The sequence below is a fragment of the Eriocheir sinensis genome, chromosome 27, assembly GCF_024679095.1.
Source record: "Eriocheir sinensis breed Jianghai 21 chromosome 27, ASM2467909v1, whole genome shotgun sequence".
Lineage (NCBI taxonomy): Eukaryota > Metazoa > Arthropoda > Malacostraca > Decapoda > Varunidae > Eriocheir > Eriocheir sinensis.
Genome location: NC_066535.1, coordinates 18,748,674 through 18,773,847, shown reverse-complemented (window position 1 = coordinate 18,773,847; position 25,174 = coordinate 18,748,674). Strand labels below are relative to the sequence as shown.

The window sequence follows — 25,174 nt, the reverse complement described above, 5'->3', positions numbered from 1 at the left end:
CAGTGACCCAGACCGCCACACGGGCCTACACCGACCATGAAATTTAAATACTAGGCGGGCGGGCTCCCTCTAGTCCCTCACCTGCAATAATCAGTCACCTGTCCCTTTAATTAATTGACCTCCCCCACCCCCCTCGTTCCCCGCTCTTCCCTAACACATGCTGCACAAACTCACCTCCTATTCTCACCCTCTGGATCGCTGCAGACGCTGAACACAGAAAAAAAGGTTAAAAATATACCGAGGAGTGACAGAACCGCGTCCTCCGTATTACGTGACTTCCCGGGAAATGGCGTTCAAATGGGGACCACACCAAGCCTTGACCCCCGCGGACCAATCACAGCCCATGACGCCATCCTCCATCATGCCTAAGCCAATCACAGGTGAATAAGAAAGAAACCAACGAGGACGCATAAAATAGAGTGTAATTAACTTTTTACCAGCCTTTTCATTTCCCCTTCATCACTCAGGGAACGTTGATATGATAAATGTGAATGAATACGAACAAAATCAAGACTTCTATAAATTATCTGAAGAGGCAACGAGCACTTCTACCCCCCCCCCCCCTACCTCGGAAAGCAACTAGTTATCCCCCACCCTCTCCACCTCCACTGCCACTGCTCACCCTCCCTCCGTCCACTTCTCCTTTCTCCTCCTTTCTCTTCACCTTCCTCTGTCCTCCTTCCTCCCCCATAATATGTATTTTCATACGTATGTGTGTATTCAAATGTATGTGTATCAGAGAGAGAGAGAGAGAGAGAGAGAGAGAGAGAGAGAGAGAGAGAGAGAGAGAGAGAGAGAGAGAGAGAGAGACACGCACACACACACACATTACGGCACCGCCTCCTCAAAACTCCCGCTTCCCCTTATGTCCCGAGGCCTCCTATCTCCGTCCGTGCCACTACCCGCCGATTCTCAAACCTTCTCGCCTCCTAACCACCGCCGTCCCCCCCTCTTCTCTCCGGCGGTTCCCATGCAACGAGTTATAACACACTGCTGACACCTTGATTTATCTACATGTCCCTTGTCATTACTATCAGTACGGGCACAAACATCCCTTTATTTATCACTATCCTCGTCTCTAGACTAAACCTGTTGGGCAAACCTCTGCTTCCTGCACTACGTAACCGTCACCACGAGTACCCGCCCGCCTGCCCGACAGCTAACAGTCAGCCATCTAAGGTCCTGAACCCTAAAGCAACCCACAGTGACCCACGCCACCACACGGGACTAAACCGACCATGAAATTTGAATGCGGGGCGGGCGGGCGGGCTCCCTTTAAAACCTCACCTGCAAGCAAGCCGCCAGTCCCTTTAAATAACACGCCCTCGCTCCTACCTAACATAAAGCAACCCACAGTGACCCAGACCGCCACACGGGCCTACGCCGATCATGAAATTTGAATACGGGGCGGGCGGGCTTCCCTCTGGTCCCTCACCTGCAATAATCAGTCACCTGTCCCTTTAACTGACCCCCCCCCCCTCCCCCCGTCCCCCGCTCTTCCCTAACACATCCTGCACAAACTCACCTCCTATTCTCACCCTCTGGATCGCTGCAGACGCTGAACACAGAAAAAAAGGTTAAAAATATACCGAGGAGTGACAGAACCGCGTCCACCGTATTACGTGACTTCCCGGGAAATGGCGTTGAAATGGGGACCACACCAAGCCTTGCCCCCCGCGGACCAATCACAGGCCATGACGCCATCCTCCATCATGCCTAAGCCAATCACAGGTGAATAAGAAAGAAACCAACGAGGACGCATAAAATAGAGTGTAATTAACTTTTTACCAGCCTTTTCATTTCCCCTTCATCACTCAGGGAACGTTGATATGATAAATGTGAATGAATACGAACAAAATCAAGACTTCTATAAATTATCTGAAGAGGCAACGAGGACTTCTACCCCCCCCCCCCTACCTCGGAAAGCAACTAGTTATCCCCCCACTCTCTCCACCTCCACCGCCACTGCTCACCCTCCCTCCGTCCATCTCTCCCTTTCTCCCTCCCTTCTCTCTTCACCTTCCTCTGTCCTCCTTCCTCCACCATAATATGTATTTTCATACGTATGTGTGTATTCAAATGTATGTGTATCAGAGAGAGAGAGAGAGAGAGAGAGAGAGAGAGAGAGAGAGAGAGAGAGAGAGAGAGAGAGAGACACGCACACACACACACACATTACGGCACCGCCTCCTCAAAACTCCCGCTTCCCCTTATGTCCCGAGGCCTCCTATCTCCGTCCGTGCCATTACCCACCGATTCTCAAACCTTCTCGCCTCCTAACCACCGCCGTGTCCCCCTCTTCCCTCTCCGGCGGTTCCATGCAACGAGTTATAACACACTGCTGACACCTTGATTTATCTACATGTCCCTTGTCATTACTATCAGTACGGCATGAACAATTATCCCTTTATCACTATCCCTCGTCCCTTAGAGTAAACCTGCTGGGGCAAACCTCTGCTTCCTGCACTACGTAACCGTCACCACGAGTACCCCGCCCGCCTGCCCGACAGCGAGCCTGCCCTTAACGATGATGCCCACGTTACTATCCCCTCCAATTACCCTTACTAATTGTTCTGCTTCCCCCAACGCTTACCTAACAGTCAGCCATCTAAGGTTATGAACCCTAAAGCAACCCACAGTGACCCACGCCACCACACGGGACTAAACCGACCATGAAATTTGAATGCGGGGCGGGCGGGCGGGCTCCCTTTAAAACCTCACCTGCAAGCAAGCCGCCAGTCCCTTTAAATAACACGCCCTCGCTCCTACCTAACATAAAGCAACCCACAGTGACCCAGACCGCCACACGGGCCTACACCGATCATGAAATTTGAATACGGGGCGGGCGGGCTTCCCTCTGGTCCCTCACCTGCAATAATCAGTCACCTGTCCCTTTAACTGACCCCCCCCCTCCCCCCGTCCCCCGCTCTTCCCTAACACATCCTGCACAAACTCACCTCCTATTCTCACCCTCTGGATCGCTGCAGACGCTGAACACAGAAAAAAAGGTTAAAAATATACCGAGGAGTGACAGAACCGCGTCCACCGTATTACGTGACTTCCCGGGAAATGGCGTTCAAATGGGGACCACACCAAGCCTTGACCCCCGCGGACCAATCACAGGCCTTGACGTCATCCTCCATCATGCCTAAGCCAATCACAGGTGAATAAGAAAGAAAGCAACGAGGACGCATAAAATAGAGTGTAATTAACTTTTTACCAGCCTTTTCATTTCCCCTTCATCACTCAGGGAATGTTGATATGATAAATGTGAATGAATACGAACAAAATCAAGACTTTCTATAAATTATCTGAAGAGGCAACGAGCACTTCTACCCCCCCCCCCCTTCCCTGGCTCCTTACCCCTACCTCGGAAAGCAACTAGTTACCCCCCCACCCTCTCCACCTCTACCGACACTGCTCACCCTGCCTCCCTCCTCCCTTTCTCACTTCACCTTCATCTGTCCTCTTTACTCCACCATCATATATATTTTCATATGTGTGTGTGTGTGTGTGTGTGTATTTAAATGTATGTGTATCAGAGAGAGAGAGAGAGAGAGAGAGAGAGAGAGAGAGAGAGAGAGAGAGAGAGAGAGAGAGAGAGAGAGAGAGAGAGAGAGAGAGAGAGAGAGAGAGAGAGAGAGAGAGACACACACACACACACACACACACACACACACACACACACACACACACACACACACACACACACACACACACACACACACACACACACACACACACATTACGACTATTTCCCAAGACCACAGGCGAAAAGGCTTTCTCCCAGAGGAGATTCACCCATCATCCTCCTTGCGTCCCTAAGGGCCTAAAGGTGGGTGATGATTTTTCTTATTTTCTCGATGTTGTATTTTAATCTTTCTTTTCACGATGTTTCATTTTTCTTTCCTCGATGTTGTCAACCCCATAGCAGGTAATCACAGGACCAACCCCCCCCAAAATTTGTAGCTGTGAGATGCGGCCTCCATCTCCGCTGACTACAACAAGCTCCACAGTGCGACACGCTTACTCATCAGTCGTTCCCACCAACCAGCATTAGGCCCCCTTCACACTGTGCCGACTCTGGGCCAGGACAACCCAGCGACTTTTAGGGCCCCTTCAAACTATGCCGACTCAGCATCCTGCGATCGTTTCTAGCCCTCTTTCCGACCACGTGCGGCCCTTTCACATCATTTTACACCCAAGACCTAGTGTACCCGAGTCGCTGGGTTGTCGTGGCCCAAGTCGGCCCAGTATGAACGCGGTAATACTCAGCCAGTCAGCCAGCCAGCCACACCCACACTCAGCAGCCAACCCAAGCAATAACTTCACCACCATCACCACCACCGCCTCCCTGTCCTTTCCCCAACTAGTCCCCCTGTCACCCCGCCGCTCCATAACCTTACCTTCACTTTCACTAATTCCCTTCCACCTGTCCACTTATCTTGACACCCTCATCAAGGTCACCCGTATTTAAAAGATAGTGGTGGAGGTGATAGCGGACGAGGAGGAGAAGAAGGAGGAGAAGGAAGACGAAAAGGAGGAGAAAAAAGGAGAATGAATAGGAGAAAAAGAAAGAGAAGAAAGAAAACAGGTAGGAATATCAGCGAATAATTGGCAAAAATATCAAGTTACGGAAAAGACAAAAAACAGCTAGAAGAAGAATGAAAAGAAGAAGAAGAAGAAGAGGAAGAAGAACAGGAACAAGAAAAAGATAAAAAGAAAAAGAAAAAAAGAAGACAAAGAAGAAGAGGAAGAGTAGCGGCCTCTGATCGATAAGGAGCAAGATTCGTTACACACGTAGAACAGAGGAGATGGAAGACACGATTGACGGGCCGGTGACAGACAGGCTAACAGACAGACAGGGAAAGAGAGAGACAGGTATAAATGGTTGGCCAGCCCGGTAGCGACCCTCCAACACCACCACCACCACCACTATCACCACCAATATCACCATCACCACCATCTGGACTACCACTCCTCCTCTCTTATCTTCACCTCCACTATCAACACCAACCTGACCACCACCATCACCACCACTACCACCATCATCACCACTACCACCACCATCACCATCTCGGCTACCACCCTTCCCTTATCTTCTTTCATCTCCATTATCACCACCACCATCCTAGCACCAACCACCACCACCACTGATACTACCAACATCATCACCGTCTCTATCTATCACCGCCCTTATCTGCACCACCACTATTACCACCATTAAAATCATCAGCACCAACACCCTCATCACCACCACCCAACCAAGACTCTCACCACCACCACCACCACCATCACCACGCCTATATGTGTCCAACTCAGTAAACATTCCATTGGCGTGTGTGTGTGTGTGTGTGTGTGTGAGAGAGAGAGAGAGAGAGAGAGAGAGAGAGAGAGAGAGAGAGAGAGAGAGAGAGAGAGAGAGAATAACAATCAACAAAGATATATACAAACAAACTGAAAAAAAAATATTAGATTCCCAAAAGGAAAAAATATAGAGAAATGAAGAGGATTTGACTCGCAGGACAAGAGGATTACGAGGGAGAATAAGGATAAAGGAAGGAGGATTAACAGGAGTATTTTGACTAAAGGGATTAAGAGAGAGGATTGGGGAGGACGAAAGGGGATTAGGGACAAGGATTAAAACTGAAGAAGGGAAATAACGGAAGAGGATGAAGGAGAAAGACGAAGGAGAAAGGCAAATAAAAGAAGAATAAAAATAAGGTAAAGTGGAATGCAAGGAAAATAGAAAATGAAGGAGTAGCGTATAAGAAGAATGAAAGAGAAGGGAAAAAATAATAAATAAAAGAATGTAGGAAGGAATAATGGAAAGAATGTAGAATGAAAGGAAAGGAAGGAAGAAAGAAAGAAAGAAAGAAGAAAGAAAGAAAGAAAGAAAGGAGGGAAAGAAAATAAGGAAGGAGGGGAGGAAAGGAGATAAAAAAAAGTCAGTCACAGAAATTAATGACAAAAAGTGTGGAAAGTCTAAATATTTTCCTCTATTGTCAATCATACAAATCTCTCTCTCTCTCTCTCTCTCTCTCTCTCTCTCTCTCTCTCTCTCTCTCTCTCTCTCTCTCTCTCTGGACCGCATATAGCTCACTTTACGACCAAATATAGAGAAAACAGGAGAGAGAGAGAGAGAGAGAGAGAGAGAGAGAGAGAGAGAGAGAGAAAATAGCAGCATTCCGCCGAGTCACTCTTCGAAGTCACAATACGGGCCATTGTGTCACCCCTCCCCCCCTTTCCCCTCCCTCCCTCCCCTCTCCTCCCCCTTCCACCCCCCGAGCCCCTCCCCCCGTTACCTCTGCATCTCTCACCGCTTTCACCTCACCTTTTCACCCCTTTCCCTCCCCTTCCCTCCACCTTCTTACCTCCTCTTCTCTCCTTGCCTCCCTTTCTCCTCTCTTCCTCTCCCCCTCTCATCTCCCTCCTTCCCTCACCTTTTCATCCCTCTCCCCTCCTCCTCTCCCTCCATTCCTTTCCCCTCTCTCCCTTACTTCTCATTCCTCATCTGTTCACCCCTCACTCCCCTTCCCTTACATCCCTCAACACACTTCCCTCTCATCTGCTCCAATCTCCTACTTTCATCCCACCAGGTTCTTCCTTTTCCTTCTCCTCTTCAAAATACACCTGACTCTCATGTCTTCCCACATCTCCCAATCATCTCCCCTTCTTTCCCTCATTCCACGTTCTCAATCCTCATTCTCCCCCCCCCACTCCCCCCCCCTCTCTCTCTCTCTCTCTCTCTCTCTCTCTCTCTCTCTCTCTCTCTCTCTCACCCCTTCCCTTCCTTCCCCTTCTACCTCTCCCAAAGACTGTCTGTAAGGCACTAATGTATATAAGTGTATAAGGTCATGTAGATATAAAATGTAAAGAATGTAAGTGTCGAAACACAAACTCTGTCTGGCGCCAACCACATAATGATCAAGGTTGTTGCTAGCCTTGAGAGACTGGGATGTGCTGAGGTGGAAACCGGCTGATTCCAGGTCATCACCGATGACAGTCAGGACCCGCGACGGTGGAGACAAAAGTTGCCGCAGAACAAGACGGACGACGGACGAGGCGAACGCCAAGACGTGTGCCTCGCAGGTGTCGGCTTTTAAAGGCGACTCCTCACACTCACTGTAGGTACGTTTAAGACTGTATAACATAGTTAGAAACTTATTGCACACACACACACACACACACACACACACACACACACACACACACACACACACACATATACATCTCACAGCCTTGCCTTCCCTTCCATTAGAGGCTCAGACCAATGCACGACTTCTCTCCCACTCTCTCTAACTTTACCTAATATAACCTTCACCCCCTATCCTCCTTTCCCTCCCTCCCTTCATTTTCCCTCCTGCTCTACCCTACATCTCTCTCCCTTCCCTCCCTTTCCTTCCTCCAATACCCTACTTCCATCCATCCCTCTCTACCACCACACCACATCCCACCTTCACCCCCCTTCCCCTTCCCTCCCCGACGGAATAATTCATGGCCGGGTTTTCTCTATTAGCATTGCAAATTCTGACAACCGGTAGGTCCAGGCAGGTTACGATAATAAACTGACTCCCAGACGATAATTGATGCGCCATTATATCTGATACGCGGGTCCCCTCTGTTTGTTTTTTAATCCGACTCGTGGTGGAGGAGGAGGAGGAGGAGTGTGGGAAAGATGAGTGGCGGTGGAGATGACGAATGAGATGAAGGAGGTAAGTGAGGACAGGTAGATTAGGAGGAGATGAGAATGAGGGAAGTGGTGGAGATAACAAAGGAGGAAGAGGAGGAGGAGGAGGAGGAGGAGGAGGAGGAAGGAAGACACGCTATTAGGCAGAGGATGGGAGATGAAAGGAAGAGGAAGAGGAGGAGGAGGAGGAGGAGGAGGAGAAAGAGAAGTATGATGAGGATGAGAAAGAGGAAAGGTGAAAAAGAGGAAGAAATGGAGGAAATGGAGATAAGGAGAGAGAGAGAGAGAGAGAGAGAGAGAGAGAGAGAGAGAGAGAGAGAAAAAAAATGCGGAGAGGAAATATAGGAGATAAATAAAGAGGTGAGGAAATAAAATAGGAAGAGATGAAGGGAGAGACGGAAGAGAGGAAGGAAAATAAGGAAAAAACGAAGGGAATGGAGTAAGTAAAGAGGGAAAAGACATCAGCAACCCCTCCCCTCTCCCTCTCTCTCTCTCTCTCTCTCTCTCTCTCTCTCTCTCTCTCTCTCTCTCAAGGTTTCCCCAAAAGGCTGAAGATTTTAAGGTGTCAACGTCCTGCTTGTTATGGAGGGAGGGAGAGAGGGAGGGAGGGAGAGAGAGGGAGGGAGGGAGGGAGGAGAGAAGAGGAGATGAAAGCAAAGTAGGAGACATGTTGGGACGAGAGTGTTCGTAGTGGTGAGGAGGAGGAGGAAGAGGAGGAGGAGGAGGAGGAGGAGGAAGTGACAAGGAAGGAAAGGAGGAAGGAAGGAAAAGGATGAAAAGAGAAAGAGAAGGAAAAAAAATAATGAACACGGAAAGATAAAAAGTGATGAAAAAATGAAATAAAAATAAATTAATAAATAAAAATAAACAAATAAGTATATAAGAAAAGAAAACATGGACAGTGATAGAGAGGACGTGCAGTTGAAGGCAAAGGAAGATGATGAAGGGGAAGGGAAAGGAAAGGGAGGAGATGAGGAGGGAAGGGAAGGGAAGGGAAGGGGAAGGAAGTGATGGACAAGAAAAAGGAAAGGTACTAAGGGAAGGGAAGGCAAGGAAACGAGGTGAATGGGAAGGGAAGGGAAGAGGAGGAAGGGCAAGGTAAGGGAAGGGGAGAGAGGTATACAATTGACATGCTGGTAAGGGCAAGAGTTAAGGGAGGAGGAGGAGGAGGAGGAGGAAGAGGAGGAGGAGGAGGAGGTAGCAGGTAGTGGTAGTGACGATAGCAGAGATGATGAGGGGTAGGAGGTATGGTGGTGGTGGTGATAGTGGTGGTGGTGGTGGTGATAGTGGTGGAGGTGGTGGTGATAGTGGTGGTGGTGGTGGTGATAGTGGTGGTGGTGGTGATAGTGGTGGTGACGTGTTGGTCTGTCTTGTCAACCCCCCACCCACCTGACGCCCCCCCCTCCGCCCCCCTCCTCGCTGGTCAAGGTGCGCCGGCCGCCTCGCCAAGACTGGACATCAATTTAATTTGCAGCCATTTAAGGCGAGGCGGATGGTGTTGTTTTTATTATTCTTTTTTTTGTGTGTGTGTGTCGTCTGTGTGTCGTGTCGGTCGTTTTTTTGTGTGTGTGCGGTGTGCCTCCTTCATCTCTCCGTGTGTGGGGGTGGGGGGTGGGGGGGTGTAGGGGGGAGGTGCGTGTGTGTGTGTGTGTGTGTGTGTGGGGGGGGGGGTTAGTGGCGCAAGCGAATCTTATATATAGTGAGTGCCGTAATATATGAGTCCTGCTTGGCCCATGCTAGCCTCATGTGCTCCTTTGACCGAAGCCGCTGAAGGTCAGGGTTCATTGAAAATCTGGGTAGCATCGTGTGTGTAATTTTCCCGCCTCCATCATTTCTTTTTCGGGTTCTCTCACGTCTCCTTTAACTTCTCTACACTGTTTCTTCTTCCTTATTCCTTTCATACCCCCTACAGCTTCCTCTTGCTTCCCCATCCCTCCTAACTTCCCTCTAACTCTCCCCATTTCTCCCTCACATCCTCTCACTCACTATTTGGTCTGTCCAGAATTTCACTTTCGCGGACCGTGACTGAGTGCGAGGGTGAGGGTCTCATTGCCTACACGGTTTAGGCCTTTAGGGAGAACACGAGCCCCTGAGAGTAACGAGATCTTGGCTGGCCTTCTGAGAGACACCCAAAGGAGAGAGGCCGGTGCGAGGACGCTTATCTCTGCTTACATAACAGGAGGAAGGTTGGTTGGGCGGCGTGGTCGGAGAAAAAAAAAACGAGGTGGGAAAGAGTCAGTTTTTTGCCTCCCGCTGTGCTGTGTTGCGCCGCGTGTCAAGGGAAAGTGACTTAATGCCGAAAACAAGTTCAGTGTGGGAGCCTGTGTGTCCTTGATTAAAGAGAGACGCAAAAGAAACACCTCGAGACTATGGGGGCTACGCAGTCTTTTTTATGATAATATAGGCCCATTTTCCCGAACACCTTGGGGCCTACACACCAACATTTGCTAAGGCTTGCGTAGAGGTTCAGTCGGTACTTCCAAGCGTAGTTTCATGAATCTATAATGATGGTGTGACAAGGTTTTTTCTGCACAGTGAACGTGAAAACAACACATGAGCATACATATACATATTCTCAAGCATTTTGGATATCACCCACCCACAACTGATAAGGTTTGCGTAGAGGTTCTGTTAGTATTTCCCTTCCTTCTCATAGCCAGAGGTTTTATTGCATTATTAATCCGTGCCCAAGACAAGTGTTTCTTCTGTTAGCATTCTATTATTAACCTTAGCCCCGAGACAATACTTATAACGTTCCCTCTCCTCTCCGTTAGTACTCTATTAAGCCCATAAAAAGACAATTGCTGTTCCTCGCCACACTCATTATAGCATCATCAGTCAGCTTATATCTCTCCCCACTACACTTGTTATTATTAAGGCATGGTATAGTGTGGTTATATTATGGCACGCTAAGACAAGAGTTCGTTTATCTCTCTATTAGTACACTATAGAAGTCTGTTCACTTAAGTCTGACCCAAGCTGACAACATAAACCTAAGCGTGTTCGTAAGCACAGTGCAGATTAGCAGAAAGTAAGTAAGTAGGTAAGATAAACACAAGATAAACACAGTAAGTAAGTAAGTAAGATAAACACAAACAGAGGTTAAAGAAAACATGAAAGCCATAGCAGTAGCCAATCAGCACTCAGCTTGCAAACACGCTTAGGTTTATGATGTCAGCTTGGGTCGGACTTTAGTGAACAGACAATCACTAACCTACCACACACTTATAATTGTACCATCAGTGGATTAATTTTCTTCAGACCACACTATTAAATCATTATGGTGTGGTATGCTAAGACAAGTGTTCCCTTTCCTATCCACTAGTATACTATTGAACCCACAACAAGGCGACAGTTGCTATTCCTCGCCACACTTATTATTGCATCATCCGTCGACTCATTTTTCTCCCCGCCGCACTTGTTATTGCCTCGGTAAACTCATCATCATCCACGGGTAATTGCATCGCCTCGCCTCGGCACAGTTAATGTTACCACTGCGAGTTATTTTTTTTTCCCTTTTTTTCTGGCACAGTGTCGCAAGGCTGGTGTGTGTTGCCTTTCTTTTCTCTGTGTCTTTCCCCTTCTCTGTCTTTCTCTGGGTGTGTGTTTTTTTATCTGTATTTGTTTCAGTTTCATTCTTTCCGTGGCTTTCTTTCTGTGTGCTTCCTTTCTCTTTCTTTTCCTTCTGTTGTCTTTTCTGTGTCTGCTGTCCTTTTCGTCTCTCCTTTTTCTGTCCTTTTCATTTCTCTGTGTCTTCCCTCTTTCTGTGTCTTCCTTTTCTGTGTCTTTTCTGCCCTTCCTTTCCGTATCTAACTCTCTATATCTTTCCTTTCCGAGTCTTTCCTCTCTGTGTGTCTCGCCTTCCAGTGTCCCGCCTTCCAGAGTCTCGCCTTCCAGTACCTCGCCTTCCCTTCCCTCCCCGGCACGACGCGGACTCAGGCAGAGATTAATGCCCACAAACGTCCATTCGTCGTCGCTTTCACCCCGACAATCATACCCGTCGACGACTCTCCTCAATCACAACGACCGCAACGCAACGCAGACAAAACGCAACGCAAATACGAACGCGACGCTACACACACACACACACACACACACACACACACACACACACACACACACACACACACACACGACCTCTGCCTGCAAGTTTTTTTTTTTATTACACTTTTTCTCTTAGTTGTTGTTCTATTTCCTTTTTCTTATTATTATTATACTATTATCATTATTTTCATAAGTATTTTTTTTATTATTACATTTTCCCATGAGTAATCTCTCTCTCTCTCTCTCTCTCTCTCTCTCTCTCTCTCTCTCTCTCTCTCTCAGCATACCTCCGCTACCTGTCTTAATCACTCCTCCCTTCATTCAGTAGCGAGTCTCTCCATCACCTTTCCTACTCCTCCTCCTCCTCCTCCTCCTCCTCCTCCTCCTAACCAACCACCTGTCGCCTTCATTGCCTGTCTCCGTCCCACTCACTTGTAAACGTGTGTGTGTGTGTGTGTGTGTGTGTGTGTGTGTGTGTGTGTGTGTGTGTGTGAGAGAGAGAGAGAGAGAGAGAGAGAGAGAGAGAGAGAGAGAGAGAGAGAGAGAGAGAGAGAGAGAGAGAGAGAGAGAGACTTTCATCTCCGAAACAGCTGATAATTATTTAGCATGACGAGCAGGCCTTCAACACACACACACACACACACACTTACTCTCTCTCTCTCTCTCTCTCTCTCTCTCTCTCTCTCTCTCTCTCTCTCTCTCTCTCTCTCTACTTAAAAATCTATTTCTCTTGACCGTCCATAAGAGAGAAGAAGAAGAAGAAGAAGAAGAAGAAGAAGAAGAAGAAGAAGAAGAAGAAAAGAAAAAAAGAACAGGGGAGAGAGAGAGAGAGAGAGAGAGAGAGAGAGAGAGAGAGAGAGAGAGAGAGAGAGAGTTGTTTTCTTACACCTTTACATTTTTATGGTCTTGAAGCAGCACAGGTGTTCATCCCGACACTTGAGGAGGAGGAGGAGGAGGAGGAGGAGGAGGAGGAGGAGGAGGAGGAGGAGGAGGAGGAGGGGGTGACGCACGGACGATGACAAAAAGGTGAAGAAGAGGAGGGGAAGAAGGAAGAAGAGGAAGAGGAAGACGATATGGAGGAGGGAGGAGGAAGAAAGGTAAGCAGCGTTAAGAAGTAGAACAAGACCAAGAAATCCTCACAAATAAATAAAAATAAAATAACAATAACAACAAGAACATGAACAAAAGGAAACAACAGAAAAACGAGGCGAAAAATAAGAAGAAAAAAAGAAGGCGGGAAAATAGCAACAGAAAAACAGTAGAAAAAAGAAAAAGAAGAACGAGAACAAGATGAACAAGTAACGCAGGGAAAACTAAGGAAAAGGAGCAAGGGAAAGGAAGGGAAGGGACAAGGAGGGCAGTGAGAGGCGAGAGGCGGCAGGCGGAGAGGACACACGGCAGAGGGAAGGGCGTGTCTCTCTCCGCCTCGGACGCTAATATTGCACTAAATCACCGAAGAATTTGTCCCTCACCCACAACAGGTGCGGAGGAAGGGGGAGAGGGGGAAGGAGGGAGGGAGAGGAGGGAGGAAGGTAAGGTGTGATATAAGGAGGGAGGGAGTGTGATATAAGGAGGGAGGGAAGAAGAGAGCAAGATAGAAAGTGAGGGAGAGGAAAGATCAGGGAGAGAAGGAGGTAAGGAGAGAGAAGAGAGGGAGAGATGGAGGGAGAAGTCATAATGTGTAGCACAACAACAATGGAGAGAGAGAGAGAGAGAGAGAGAGAGAGAGAGAGAGAGAGAGAGAGAGAGAGAGAGAGAGAGAGAGAGAGAGAGAGAGAGAGAGAGAGAGAGAGAGAGAGAGAGAGAGAGAGAGAGAGAGAGAGAGAGAGAGAGAGAGAGAGAGAGAGAGAGAGAGAGAGAGAGAATTACAATATAGGTCATGCATTTCAACATTCTTTCTTCTGTGTATGTGTGTGTGTGTGTGTGTGTGTGTGTGTGTGTGTGTGTGCCATAAGGTCGAGCGAGACAGGCGGTGAAGGACAGAGATCAATCAAATAGGGACAGGAAATGTGATTGACGAAGGGAGGGACCGAGTCAAAAGTAGAGGAAAGGATGAGAATGTGAAGGTAGGAAAGGAAGGAGAGAGTAAAGGAAGAGAAATTCAAGGGAGGGCCCGAGACAAGATACAGAGAAAAGGGGAGGAAAGGAGAGAGAAAGGGAATAAAGAGGAAGAGACAGAGAGAAGGAAGGTAAGAATGCTGTGTGACATCGGACAAACAAATAACAAAGAAAAGAGGAATTTATAAGAAAAGAAAAGACGGAGGGAATTCACAGGACAAAAGCGAGAAGGAAAATAAAAAGGGAATCGACGGCAAATATATAATGCAAGAATACCAATAGGAAGGACAAATAATGCCAATGAAAAGAGGAATAAATAAGACAAGGAAAGACCGCATTCACAGGACAAAAGCAGAGGAAAATAAGCAGAAAATCGACCCTCAAAAATATAATGCAGGAATACCAATAGGAAGGAAAGGACCGAGGAAGAATAGCAATACAAACACGTCGCTTTCTTTATGGACGTCGCCGAGGATGAAAAAGAAAAGTCATCCCCCAAAAAACAGGAATAGAAGGAAACAACTCGCAGAAAAAAAATAAGAACGAAACGCCGAAGAAATTGGAAACAAAATGCAAAGAAAGAATAATTTAATAGTAGCGGAAGAGACGAAAAAGGAATATAATCAAAAGTGTCGAGTTACCTGATAAAGAGAATGTCAGGAAAGAAGATGATAAAAAGAGAAAAGGCGAAAAAGGATGAAAAAAGTAAAGTGACCTCAACAAAAACAGAAAAAAAGTGAAGGAAACGAAAACAGAGGAAGAAAAATTTAATAGTAGCGGAGGAGATAAAAAAGGAATAGAATCAAAAGTGTCGAGTTACTTGATAAAGAGAATGTCAGGAAAAAAATGATAAAAAGAGAGACGGCGAAAAAGAACGTGGAAAAGAAACATGGAGGGAGAAATCATGTAGCAGAAAAATGTTTGTAAGAATAACGGAGAAGAGGTGCGTCGTCTGGTCAGGGGAAAATATCTAAAAAAAAAGGAAAGGAAAATAATAGAATAATAATAAAATAAAAGAGAGTAGGTTTTGAACTTTAAAAAAATATATAAATCGCAGACGAGGTTAAAAAAAATAAGTCGAATAATCACTGAAGAGATTAAAGAAGTTAAGTATACTTTAAAAATTAGGCAAGAGGGAAAAACATAATAAATAGAAAATTAGTGGAGTGGAAATTATGCCCAAGAAAATTAGTGGTTAAGTCACTAGTAAAAAAAAAAAAAAAAAAACAGATTGAACATTACTGCCAATTTTTTAATAAACGTATATAATTACTGACAAAAGGAAAAAAAATATGTAGATGATAATTGCCGAGAAAATTAGTTGATGAGCTACTTGTAAAAAATATATATAGATAGCAAGGATAAGTACATTGATAAGATAGTAATAGATGAAAGATGGCTCCCGAAACTGACTTCTCCTTCGGCCACTCCTCTGAATGCTTTTTTTTTTATAGGAGCATTGAGTAGCGGGCTTTTTTCATTATTGTTTCCTTTGTTTTGCCCTTGAGCTGTTTCCTTTGCTGTAAAAAAAAAATCAAGGGCATTTATTTACCGGGGCAAGACATAGAAGATGGCGCCACTATAAACACTTGCCTGCGTCATGACGGGCTGGGGCCGAACACTATCCAGGCCCCTCAAGCAAGCCTACCGGCGCTATAGGCGTAGACGTAAAAAAAAAAATAATAATAAAATAAAAATAATACTCTAACACCGGACAGAAAAGAAAGGCGTTGAGAAAATAAAGCCCTGTGTTCAGATAATATTTAAACACCCAAGATAAGAAGTAAAACAAACAAAAATCAAGGGCACTTATTTACCGGGGCAAGACATAATACCCTAACACCGGACATAAAGGAAAGGCGTTAAGAAAGAAAGCCCTGTGTTCTGATAATATTTCAACACCCAAGAGAAGAAGTAAAACAAACAAAAACAAGGAAAACAAACACGAAGGCAAACATAATACACTGAAAAACAAATATGTAAATTAATGCTTGCACGGACTGGGAAGATAAAGAATGTGCAAAAAGAAAAGAAAAGAGGAGCTCGGGTCCAATAAAACATTTTAAGAGACCTTCCTCCGCATCGCCGAAGAGAACTCAGCCCAACATTATCCTTCCAGCGGCGGATAAACATGAATTACTTAACACTAAAGAAGCAGGAAGGAGGAGGAGGAGGAGGAGGAGGAGGAAGAAGAAGAAGAGGAGGAGGAGGAGGAGGAGGAGTGCATAAGAGCAAAAGGTTTTACACTGGAATATGCATTAAAGACAAGTTATGGTTTGCACACACACACACACACACACACACACACACACACACACACCTCACGCCCTTTTTTTTTTCTTCCTTCATTTCCTTTTCTTCTCCCTATCTGATTATCTCTCTCTCTCCCTCCTTCCCTTCCTCCCCATACTCTCCTCCCTCTTCCCTCCCTTCCTTGTGTCATTCCATACATTCCGTACTCTCTCTCTCTCTCTCTCTCTCTCTCTCTCTCTCTCTCTCTCTCTCTCTCTCTCTCTCTCTCTCTCTCTCTCTCTCTCTCTCAAACTGGACCACTTTGTTTACGCATTCCAGCCTCAAAGTGAAGGATGAGGGAGGAGGAGGAGGAGGAGGAGGAGGAGGAGGAGGAGGAGAAGAAGGAGGATGGGAGAGAAGATGAAGTAGTACGGAGAAGGGAGGAATAGAATAAGATAGAGGGAAGAAAAATATATAAACAAATAGATAGACAGGCAGATAACCAGAGATTGGGTGATTGACTGCTTTGATAGATAGATAGATATAAGGAAATATAAACAGGAGATTTAAACAGGATATAAACAGACAGACAAAGACGAACAGACAGACAGACAGACAGACAGACAGGGTACACACACGGCTGAGTGGTGCCCTATGTCAGTACACCCGCGTCGAGGGCCCTGGTTGTGTCACACGCCCGCCCCGCCCACGGCCACACCCCGCGGCCACGCCCTACGGCCACAATTTGAGGTCACATCGCGGGGCCGGCCAAAACCCTTGAGGCCACACTGCACCCTGAGGCCACCACACCCTGGGGCCACAGTATACCCATGACCAAGCTGCCACACCCACTGAGCTCGTCTATTCCTTTCACTGACGACGCGAGGAGAAAAAAATATATGTTACTGTTCTTTAAAGTTGTATATATTTCTAGCTTTTTCGCGAGTTAGTTGTTATTGTTTTCTTATTATTGTTTTATTCGGATGCTGCAAGTATGGAGCCGAATGTTGCAAACAACAAAACATTGCAGGAGAAAAGGGATTCGTCCGCAATAAAAAAAAAAAGGCTGATGTCGATAAAAACTGAAAATTGAACAAAAAAAAAAAAATGGAATGACGGAAATAACTGAAAATTGTCGCCAAAATGAAGTAACCTGCAAAAAAAGGTCCATTACAGCAAAACTGAAGTATAGACGTAACCTTAAATAAACGCAGATTCACGTTTTTGCAATGCTTTTCGTTTTTTTCTTTGTATTCCTGCATCTCCTTTCCTGGACGCACCGAGGCAAAGAAGAATAGAGGGTTGCGGCGATATTATTATGAGGCATCACGGAAAATAAAAAGATAAACCAAATGCCGCTGGGAAGAAAAATGTAACCTGATACGCGTCTTGTTTTTGTAGTATTTATTTATTTACATATTTACAAGCACGAGGCGGCGGCGGAGGAGGAGGAGAAGGGAAGGAGGAGGAGGAGGACGAGGCGGGACAACACGAGGGTCGGAAAGTTATCACAAAGAAATCAGCCAAACGTAACTTTATGTAACTTTGAGAAGACCTAACACTATGCTGTCCTGATGCTCGCGTGTTTATCTATATGTTTACCTGGAAGAGAAGAGACAGACAGGGCGATGGTGGAATAAAGTATCACAAAAAACTAAAATAAAATGTACTGAGTGTCCTCCCAAAATATGTAACTTTGAGAAGACCTAAGGCTATGCTGTCCTGTTCCTCGCGTGTTTATCTATATGTTTACCTGGAAGAGAAGAGACAGACAGGGCGATGGTGGAATAAAGTATCACAAAAAACTAAAATAAAATGTACTGAGTGTAACTTTGAGAAGACCTAACGCTATGCTGTCCTGTTCCTCGCGTGTTTATCTATATGTTTACTTGGAAGAGATGAGACAGACAGGGCGAGGGTGGAATAAAATATCAAAAAAATAAAACAAAATAAACTAAATGTCCTCCCAAAATATGTAACTTTGAGAAGATCTAACGCTATGCTGTCCTGGCCCTCGTGTGTTTATGTATATGTTTACCTGGAAGAGGTGAGACAAAGTGGTAATAAGAAGAATAATGGAATAAGGCATCACAAAAAAATAAAATAAAATGTACTGAGTGTCCTCCCAAAATATGTAACTTTGAGAAGATCTAACGCTATGCTGTCCTGGCCCTCGTGTGTTTATGTGTATGTTTACCAGGAGAGTGGGATAGACAGGTAATGATAAAAATAAAGAATAGTGGAATAAGGGGTCACAAAAAAATAAAACAAAATAAACTGAGTGTCCTCCCAAAATATGTAACTTTAAGAAGACCTAACGCTATGCTGTCCTGTTCCTCGTGTGTTTGTGTATATGTTTACCCGGAGAGTGGGATAGACAGGTAATGATAAGAATAAGGAATAGTGGAATAAGGGGTCACAAAAAAATAAAAAAAAATAAACTGAGTGTCCTCCCAAAATATGTAACTTTAAGAAGACCTAACGCTATGCTGTCCTGTCCCTCGTGTGTTTGTGTATATGTTTACCTGGAGAGTGGGATAGACAAGTAACGATAAGAATGAGGAATAGTGAACAAAGGGGTTACCAAAAGAATATAGATAAACCGAATGTCTCCCAAAAATAACTCTAAGAAGACGTAACACTGCACCTGCCCCGTTACTTTTATTTTTCATCTTTATTTAATACTTAACTGTACGAGGTGAGGCAGGGCAAGAGTGGCATAAAATAACACAAGAAATATAAAAATAAACGAGATGATGCAAAAAATAAACCCCCAAAAAATGCAACTTTAGGAAGATCTAACTGGATGGCTATTCTGATCCCTCCCTATTTATTTATTCATATATTTACATGCACGAGGTTAGACAGGGAAGGAGGGTGGAATGAGGTGTCTCAAGAATATAGATAAAAAAACGAATGTCCTAAACGAGAGAGAGAGAGAGAGAGAGAGAGAGAGAGAGAGAGAGAGAGAGAGAGAGAGAGAGAGAGAGAGAGAGAGAGAGAGAGAGAGAGAGAGAGAGAGAGAGAGAGAGAGAGAGAGAGAGAGAGAGAGAATGTAGCTATCCCTGTCCTGGTCCTTATGCATTTATCTACGTAATATATATTTACCAACGCGAGGTGTGTCATAAAAGGCGAGGGTGGAATAAGGTATCACAAAAAATATAGATAAACCAAATATCAAACAAAAACTGAAAGCCAAACCCCACCCTGAAGGTCACTCACTCCCCGATGACAAAGGTCGACGCGGCTCAATGAAGCAGAAGTAGTTTAACATTTTTCGGAGTGTTTTTATTATATTGTTTAGATCGCGTCGCAAGTGTTTTCCTGGTATTAAAGATAAATATTTCAGACGCCCACAAAACGCTCAGCATCAGAGAAGAACAGTGAGAGAGAGAGAGACTTCAGATTAACCAACAAAGAGCTTAACATCAGAGTTCGTATTTTCAGATGTTTTCGGATCTCACAACAAATATTTCAAAAGGCCACGAAGGAGATAAGTCAGTTTCTCATGAGTGTTTTTGGCATTCATGGTGCAGAAGTCCCTCCTAAGCCCCCTTGAAAGCACATATCACAAGCTCTCCTTTTCCAGGGTCTTCGCTAATGATCAGTGCCACGAGCTCAGTGCTTCCCAACCATCCAAGACCCGCCCTCTTTCCTACCCCGGCCCCTTACTCTAGCTCCCCAACTATAAGCTTATGGTATCATTGAAAATTCTATACTGCCATTCATAAGCAGTGTGGCAACGGTGAAACAGTTTAATAACTCTTAGAAGGAAGGAATAGTGGCAGTACAGCTAAAGTGGCCATCTATTAAGCCTCTGAAACCTCTCTCAAGCACCACCTGGTCGAAATAGTTTAACATTTCTTAGAGGGAAGGAATAGTGGCAACAGAGCTCGTTCCAATCTATTAGGACTCGTAAATCTCTCTCTCGAGCTCCACCTATAGTTATCACAAAGACTCATAATAGTACGTAAGGACCCTACCAATCCCATCCTCTGTAGCAGCCGCCCACACAATGAGAGAAAACACATCAGCCACTGTAGATAAGTAACGGAACAAAGAATTCATAACTAAGCGGGTACAAAAAGCTCATTTAATACTCGTACGCCATCCCATCTGTCCTCAACCCGCACATTGTCTAAGGAAGAAGGAGGAGGAAGAGGAGGAGGAGGAAAAAGAAGAAGAAGAAGAAGAAGAAGAAGAAGAAGAAGAAGAAGAAGAAGAGCAGAGAGAGAGAGAGAGAGAGAGAGAGAGAGAGAGAGCAAAAGGGCGCGGGAAAGCAGGCAACTCAGCAGGAACCTTTTAATAACTTTTAATCAACAACTGAGGAAGGAAGAAGCGGGGAGGGAGGGAGGGAAGGGAGGGAGGGAGAGAGGTTGGTGGGAGAGGAAAGCAAGCAAGGAGGGAAGGAAGGAGGGCGGGAGGGAGGTAGAGAGAGGAGGAGAGTGGATTAAAAGGAAGAGATGATGATAAGAATAAGTGATAGGCATGGATGGATAGAGAGAGAAAGGAAGGAGAAGGTAGGAGTAAAAAATAGATAATAGAGAGGAAGGATAGAAGAGGAGGAGGAAGAGAGGGAGGGAATTAACTAACAAACAAGCAAAATATGGTGATGACAGGAATAAGTAACACCCATCAGAGGGAGAGAGAAGGAAAGGAAGAAGGAATGAAAGAAACGGAAAGAAAAAAGAAAAAGAAAGAACGAACCAACGAGAGAAAGACTGAAAGACAGGAAAAAATGAAAGCCAGAGAACAGGAGAAAGAAAGGAGAGAAAAAGAAAGAAAAAGTGAGATGAAAGAGATGAGAGAGAGAAAACAAAGAGAGGAAAGAGAGAAAGAACGAGAGAGAGAACAAGCGATAGCCAGCAAGCATGAAAGAGTAATTATAGCCACATGAATGCAGGCAGCGGCGGGCAATGAGTGATGGACGAGGGAGCAGCGGAGAGCAACGAGACGCACAGAGCCAGGCGGAGGAGCGGCGTGCAGGGATGAGCGCTAAGTGATTCTTATAGATTCATCGCCGCTCAGATCAGACCCGCGACAGATAGACAGATAGCCTATACATATAGATTAACTGATTACGCGGCCGATTGCGTATTGACGTACAAATAGACGCTTGGATTAATGTATAAGACGGAGGAGAGTCTTAGTGAGGCGGAAGGAGAGGCCGCGACAGGCATACAGATCGTGAGGGGAGATGAGATGAGATGAGATGAGATAAGATGAGGATGCTGCGCGGATGCTGTTGTTTTATTGGAGAGAGAGAGAGACAGAGAGAGAGAGAGAGAGAGAGAGAGAGAGAGAGAGAGAGAGAGAGAGAGAGAGAGAGAGAGTTGAGAGAAGGGCGAAGGGAGAGATGGGTAAGGAAGGGATGGAGGGAAGTTGAGAGAGGAAAGAAGGTAGGAGGAAAGGTTGGGTGGGAATGGAAAGGAGGGAGAGTAAGGAGAGAGAACAAACAATGGAGAGAAAAGATATGCCTCTCTCTCTCTCTCTCTCTCTCTCTCTCTGACTATGCATCCATCCATATCTACCCATCAATCAATTAATACTCTTTTTTTTCTCTCTATCTATACATCAATCTCTTCCTTCCCTTTCCATCTCATCCTCTCCTTCCATTCACTCTTTCCTACTCCCTCTCCTTTTTCCTCCATCACTTGAACATATATTTACTTCTTTATCTATCTATCTATATATATATCTATCTATCTTTACCTTCATATTCACTTTCTCCTATACTCTCCCTCTCACCCTCCCTTTCCCTCATATCACCTTATCCTCAATCCATCAACCTCAACATATATTTCCCTATCTATTTATCTATCTCTTCTTTCTCTTCATATTCACTTTTTCCTGCACACTCCCTATACCCCCTCTCTCTCCCACTCCCTCCCTCTCCCTCCCCCCCCAACCATCACCTTATCCCCCATCCGTCACCGTACTATATTTTTTGCACGTGCCACTTTGCAAGGCGTCAGAAACACGACCTTCCTTTAAATATTCATCAGGACCGAGAGCGGAGAAAAGAGGAGCGGCGTGCAGGCAAGGCAAGTCAGTCAGTCCTCCCACCCATCCATCCCTCCGGTACACCCTCAACCACCACCACCACCACCATCACCACTATAACCACCACCCGCCTATTACTTGCCCTCACCACCAAACCACCACCCACGCCCGTCACACAGAACCCCCTCCCCCCCAAGTCCGCCCCCTCCTCCCCTCCTCGTCACACATACGGTTCAAGCTCTCACCCGTCATCTTCTTTTCATTTTTTTTTTTTTTTTTAGTTCTTCTCTCGTCTTCGTCTTCGTCTTTTGCCTATGTATATTATGAGGGTGTAATATGTTGGTTCGTCGTGCGTGTGTGTGTGTGTGTGTGTGTGTGTGTGTGTGTGTGTGTGTGTGTGTGTGTGTGTGTGTGTGTGTGTGTGTGTGTGTGTGTGTGTGTGTGTGTATGTTTTAAGTTGATTTTTTTCTGTTTTTTTTGTTTTACTAGCTATGGGATTATTTTTTTTTGGGGGGGGGTAATCTCTCTCTCTCTCTCTCTCTCTCTCTCTCTCTCTCTCTCTCCACCCTTATGTCTATATCTATTTATCTATCTATCAACCTACAACATCTACCTACTCCACACACACACACACACACACACACACACTACCCCTCCCCCCCACTACCCCCCCCCCTCCCCCCCTCACACACACCTCGACACCACACGTCTGGCAATCAGTTACACGCCCGCCTCTCTCCACCCATAAATCAGCTGAGGTAACTATTACGAGCCCACAATCCCTATGCCCCCTCCCTCTATCTCACCCCTCACCCCCTCCCCTTCACCCCCTCTAACCCCTTCCCTCCCTCCCTCTCCGGCTATCGGGTTCCCTTATCTCCCTCGCTCTTCCTCCGCTCCGTCCATCACTGCGTCTGGTCCTCGATATATATTTTTTTAACTATAATCCCGAGCGACGACAAGTGATATTACGCACTTCCCCACGTCAGCGCCCTTGAGGCCCGGCTGAGGAGAATGATAAATGAGGAGGAGGAGGAGGAGGAGGAGGAGGAGGAGGAGGGACGAGAGAGGAGGAGGGGATCGGTGGGAAGGAGGAGTAGAAGGATAGGGGAGTATGGAGAATAGGGAGAGAAGGTAGGACGATATGAGAGAGGAAGAGGACATGGTTTGGATGAGGAGGAGGAGGGACGAGAGAGGAAGGGGGGGGGGGGGGCAAGGAGGACTAGGAGGAGGCAAGGTGGTGAATGATAGGTGGGGGATAGAGAGTGTGGGAAGGGAAGGTAGGGGTTATGAGGGGAGAGAAGAGAGGAAGAAGAGAAGGAGGAAGTTAGAAGAGGGAGGAGGAGGAAAGAGGGAGGTGAGGGACTGAGATTGAGGAAGATGTGGGGGTAGAGGAAGAATAGGGAGAGAAGGCAGGAGGAAGCAAGGAAGGAGGAAATGAAGTAAGATAGGAGGAGGAGGAGGAAGAAGAAGAAGACGGTGTATATCAAAGGTTAGGAGGGAAAGGTGGAGGAAAAGGAGGAAGAGGAAGGTACATAGAAGGAAAGGAGGAGGAAGAGGAGGAAGAGGAAGGTACATATCATAGGTTAGGAAAGTAAGGAGTAGGAAGGGATAGGAAGGAGGAAGAGGAAGAATAAGAGGAGGTTGCATATCATAGGTTAGGAAGGAGTAGGAGGGAGGAGGTAAGTAGGAGAAGGAGGAGAAGAAGAAGGAGAAGGATAAAGAAGGGAGAGGAAGTAAAGGGAAGGAGACACAGGAAGAAGGTACGAGTATATCAATTGTCCTTTTCTTCTTCCTTTTTCTTGTTTTTTTCTATTCCAATGATTTCAAACTTTATTTCAAGCTTTCCCCGTATTTTCCTTCCTTATCATCATCATTATTATTATTTTCATCATCTTTATTATTATTACTATTAATATTAATATACTTCAATGACGACTTAAAATCATACGACATTGAGACCCGGATACTATGATGGACTGGTGGTGATGGTGATGGTGGTGGTGGTGGTGGTGATAGCATGGTGATGACAGACCTGGTGGTGGTGGTGGTGGTTGGAAGGTTGTCATTTTGTCTCATGTTATATTTATTTCAGCACAATAATTTTCCCTTCCAAGGCATTTCCTGTGGGCGTGTGTGGGTGTGTGGGTGGCTGGGTGGGTGAGCCGCCTATGTAATTTGTGTGTGTGTGTGTGTGTGTGTGTGTTGTGTGGTGTGTGTGTGTGTGTGTGTGTGTTTCGTACCTGTGACTTTTGTATATATTTGCCTGTGTGTGTGTGTGTGTGTGTGTGTGTGTGTGTGTGTGTAAGAGCGCGCGTTATGATAGTACCAACATCCCTAGAGTTACATAAGCAAGGTAAAAACAAATATACAAGCAAATTCAAAACATATAATACATACACAAATGACTTCAGAGCAGGCACGTCACATAACACACTATTACAATAAAAAAATATATATATACCCCAATCACTCGAACACACAAACTGCAAAAGGAGAGAAAAAAATTAACTTTACTCAACGCTTGGGAATATGCGTAGGGAAGGTAGAGTAATTTGAGGGAAGAGGAGAGGGAGATAAGGGAAGCAGGAGGAAAAGGAGGAGGAGCGGAGGAAAAGAGGAAGGGAAGCGACAGAAAATACGATACGTGCACACAGAAAGTAGTAAAAAGTAGAGAAATAAAGTAAAAAGTCAAGTAGAGTAGTAGTAGTAGTAGTAGTAGTAGTAGTAGTAAAAAAGTAGTAAAAAGTTGATTAAGTAAAGTATGATAAACAAAACAAATCAAAACAAAATATATAAACTCAAAACACGAACACACGAACAAACACACACACAGCGAGGCAAGAAATACTGCTCTACTAAACTTGTTTTGCTTAAAACTATCATATTTTTTTTACTTGGTTTCGTGTTGCTCGTGTTTGTTCTGTTCCGCTTCCATGACTAAAATTATATCGTAAGTGTGTTTGAATAATTATTTGTGTTTACTTTGCTCTTTATCTTATATCAATCTTTCTACGTCTACATAATACATTGTCGACTTGAATATATCTCGTGTGGTACTCTTTTCAAATTCGTCTTCTTTATATTAATCTCTGTTGTGTTTGTATAATGTCGAGTTTAATATTTCAAGTGATATATATTCCTTTC

The 25,174-nt window shown here is 45.4% G+C and overlaps 1 long non-coding RNA gene across 4 annotated transcripts in view; it reads right to left on the bottom strand.

The window, feature by feature from the left end:
• LOC127004248 (uncharacterized) overlaps nucleotides 1–25,174 on the bottom strand; it is a 132,008-nt gene that overhangs the window by 5,721 nt on the left and 101,113 nt on the right. Inside the window, exon 1 of one of the 4 annotated variants that reach the window (XR_007757710.1) lies at nucleotides 2,958–3,074. The exons of 1 other annotated variant lie outside the window; for it this stretch is intronic. This is a non-coding gene — a long non-coding RNA (uncharacterized LOC127004248). Of the gene's footprint in view, nucleotides 1–174; nucleotides 299–1,525; nucleotides 1,643–2,957; nucleotides 3,075–25,174 lie in introns of those variants that run through there. 2 more of the 4 variants (XR_007757711.1, XR_007757712.1) reach the window with 2 other exon arrangements.